Source organism: Petaurus breviceps, unplaced genomic scaffold (assembly GCF_028583685.1).
Source record: "Petaurus breviceps papuanus isolate PSGF00001 unplaced genomic scaffold, PetGlider_PUasm1.0 551, whole genome shotgun sequence".
Lineage (NCBI taxonomy): Eukaryota > Metazoa > Chordata > Mammalia > Diprotodontia > Petauridae > Petaurus > Petaurus breviceps.
Window position 1 is genome coordinate 8,792,772 of NW_027186372.1, and position 3,862 is coordinate 8,796,633.

Genomic DNA, 3,862 nt, shown 5'->3' on the forward strand with positions numbered 1-3,862 from the left:
TTCAAATGTGGCTTCATATACTTACTAGCTGTGTGAGCCAGGGCAAATCACTTAACCTTGGTTGCCCCAGTTTCCTCATCTGTAAAATGAGCTGGAGAAGGAAATGGCTAACTGCTCCAATATCTCTGCCAAGAAAACCCTAAATGGGGGCAGCCAGGTAGCACAGCAAGTAAGAGCACCGGCCCCAGTGTCAGGATAACCTGGAGATCAAATCCGGGCTCAGATACTTAGCACTACACCCAGAAATAACTGGCTGTGTAACCTTGAGCAAGTTACTTAACCCCAATTGCTTAAAAACAAAGGGAAAAAAAAAGAAAGAAAGAAAACCCCAAATGGGGTCACAAAGAGTTGGACATGATCAGCAATAACAATGACCAGGGTTCAGATCCTGGTTGTGTTTGGACAGAACCATGTGGAATTTGGGGTCTTTTGTGTGCCACAAGCTCAAGGTGAGTCAAGTGTCTCAGGATGATCAAGAAAACTGGAGAATTGGCAGCGTCATCTCTAGATCCTAATATGACCTCTGGCTATTGGGAAAGAGGCAGAGAATCAAGGAATTAGAAGGTGATGGTTGCCATTGAACTGGGTATTGACCCTGGAAACCAATAGAATGTAGCAATGTTCTTCTTAAAATGTCACTCTCAGAATGGAAGAGAGTACCGAGGGTGACATTTTAGGAAGAATATCAATACATTCTACCAGTTTCCAGGGTAAATAAGCTATACAAGTCTCCAGTGCTTAGCACAGTGTCTGGAACTTAAACACACACACATATGTGTGTATACATAAATACATATATACATAGATATATAGATAGATACAGATAGATATATATGGATATAGATAAATATAGATAGACATAGATATAGATATATATATGTATATAGATATATAGATAAATAGATAGACATAGACATAGGTATAGATAGAGATGTAGATATATAGATATAAATAACCAAGGTAGTTAATTTCATGCCCAGTGAGGATAATTAAAAGGAATTGTGGATTTTAGTCTGGAGAAGGGAAAACAGTGTAGACTTAATGATTATATATTTAAATTGGGGTGGAGCTGTCTTGTGGAGGAAGAATCAGACTGGTTCTGCTTGGTCCCAGGGAAGTGGATAGAAATATGGTGCAACATACAGAACACTTAAATCGGAGTCAGAAGGCCTGGGTTTTCATTTACTAGCTGTGTGACTTTGAGGAAATCATTTAAACTCTCTGTGCCTCAGAATCCCCATCAATAGCCAAGAGATTTGGACTTGGTAGTGTCCAAAGTCTTTCCCAGCCCTAAAATCTATGATCTCAAGTTGCAAAGAGGCAAATTAAGACTTGATATAAGAAAACCTCCATAATTCGATCTGTGCAATAATGTTGTGGTCTTCTAGGTAGGGTGGGAGGTGTCTCTCATTTGAGGTCTTTGAGGAAAGATTGGATGACCATTTGTTGGTGTGTTGTAGAGGGGTAAGAGCTGACCTGGCTGACCATTGAAATAACTTTGACATATGTACAACACTACGATTTTGTGATCATTTCCTGCTGATCACTCCCGTGATTCTAAATACCTACCTTAATCCCACTAAGTGTGTGGTCAAATCCTGCCTAGGTCTTTTACCCATTGGGGGAGGAGGTAGCATGCAAGGAAGGTCCCCATTTGGAAACCTGATTTCAGGAAAGTTTACAACCCATGAAAGCTTAAGTGCCTCCCCTTAACAGGCCTTGAAGGCCACTTTTGGTGAAGTGAACTTGATACGACTAATTCAGCATACTTTATAAGTCAGCTGATACTCTTCTAGATTTAAAATAGTCTTGCTAACTTCATACAATTTCTTTCATATTAGTCTTTTTTTTGATACCCTTTTTCTTCTCAGTCTTGTCCTCTCTCCCTTACTTTTTCCTTCAATGTTTGGTGCTCCTGAGCTTTTTACTAAATGGGCTGAAGAAGACTTCTAGGGCCCAGTGCCCTAGGAGGAAGACACTTGGTAAGAGTGAAAAAAAAAGTTAGTAAGTAATGAGGCAGTAAGTCTGTCTTGCAAAAGTACCCAACAGAAATGCCTGCTCCAAAATACGAAGAATTATTTTCATCTTAAACTTCCTTTCTCACTCCTTCTATGTTTTGGTTCTCGCTGAGACCTGGCTCCCTCATAATGCCACTTCTCCTCACCATCTTTTTCAATTCTCATTGGACTTTCACTTGTATTTCTTCCCCTACCCTCCTACCCTAATAATAATGATAATAATCACAGTAGATAACATTTCTATAGCAGTTACTATGTGCCAGGCTTTAAAATTAGTATCTAATTTTATCCTCATAACAATTCTGGAAGGCATGTGCTATTATTGTTCCCATTTTACAAATGAGGAAACTGAGGCAAACAAGTTAAGCAAAATAAGCTAAATGACAGCTAGTAGGATCTGGGTCTAGATTTGAAGTTAGATCTTCCTGACTCTAGGCCTGGCCATCTATCCACCACACCACCCAGCTGCCCCACCTACAGATACACTCACTGGTAAAAGTGGAGGGATTATTCTTGCTCCCCATTGTCACTTCCACACTCTCCTTCTACCATCACTCAGCAATCTCTCTTCACTCGAAGGTCAACACTATCCAAATTCATTACCCAGATCTTGGTGACTCTTATCTATGGACTCCCATGACATTTTTTTCCTCTTGGTTCAATGTGTTCAGTACATGGCTCATAGTGTTTCTCTCCACTTCAGTTCCTGCCCTCATGCTAGGACACTTCAGCTTGCATTTGATTTTTCCTGCATATATCTAAATCTCCTTTTTCCTCAATCTATTCATCTCCTATGACATCATCCTCCACCACTCTATCTCAGTTATACACAGAAAGTCCATAATCTCCATCTTTTCATCACCAACCAGTGTTCTTTCATTAACCGATGTTTTTCTTCCATATTTATGGGCTCCAAAATTCATACTTTTAGTCATAATCTTTCTCATTTCATCTCTGCCAAGGTCTTACAATCCTGACCTCCATTCTTCATTCACACGATGACCTCCATTCTCTCCTCCCTTTGGCTTTCTCCCAGGTCATGAGCCCAGCACTAGCTCTATTCTCTTCCCTGTCTCAACTCCTTGAACCAATGCGACTTGACAAAGTCTTCTACTCTTGAATCCTTCATCCCCTTATCTTTTCACTGATCGTCCCTTGCCAAATCCCAAATCTGGATTACTGCTACCGTCAGCATCACATACTGATGAATGGAGCTGAAGAAAATCAATAAAATCATGCCAATTTGGTTTCAGTGGAGCCCTCATTGTAGCAAAGTGATCATTCAATGCCTTTCTAATTGATTCACTATCATACTATTCGAAGCAGTTGTTGTAAACTTTATTTCTCTTTAAGCTTTTCTCAGTAGCTCCTTCTGCTTTTCCTGCTGAAGAACTCTCATATTTTGCACAAAGCTCTCAATGAGAGCTCCCTCTTCTCCTTCTCTCTGTCCCCACTTCTTAGAGGTAGCTGCAGTGCAGTGGATAGAGAGCTAGGTGTGGTGTCAGGAAGATCTGAGTTCAAATCTGGCCCCAGACTGCATCACCCTGGGCAAGTCACTCAACTTCTGTTTGTGTCATTTTCCTCAAACAAGGATAAAAATTGTACCTACCTCACAGGGTTGTAGTGAAAATCAAATGAGATAATATTTGTAAAATTGCATTGCAGGGTACCTGGCCCAGAGAGAGTGCTACATAAAAGCTTGTTTCCCTTCCCCTTGTGCTCATTTCACGTCAGTCAGACATCTTCCTTCACTATTTCCTTCATTCCATTCTCAGACAGAGGTAGCCCCTCTCTTTGCCAAGGTCAGCCCTTCTATGTCCCATCTTTTTTTTTTTAGCATATTG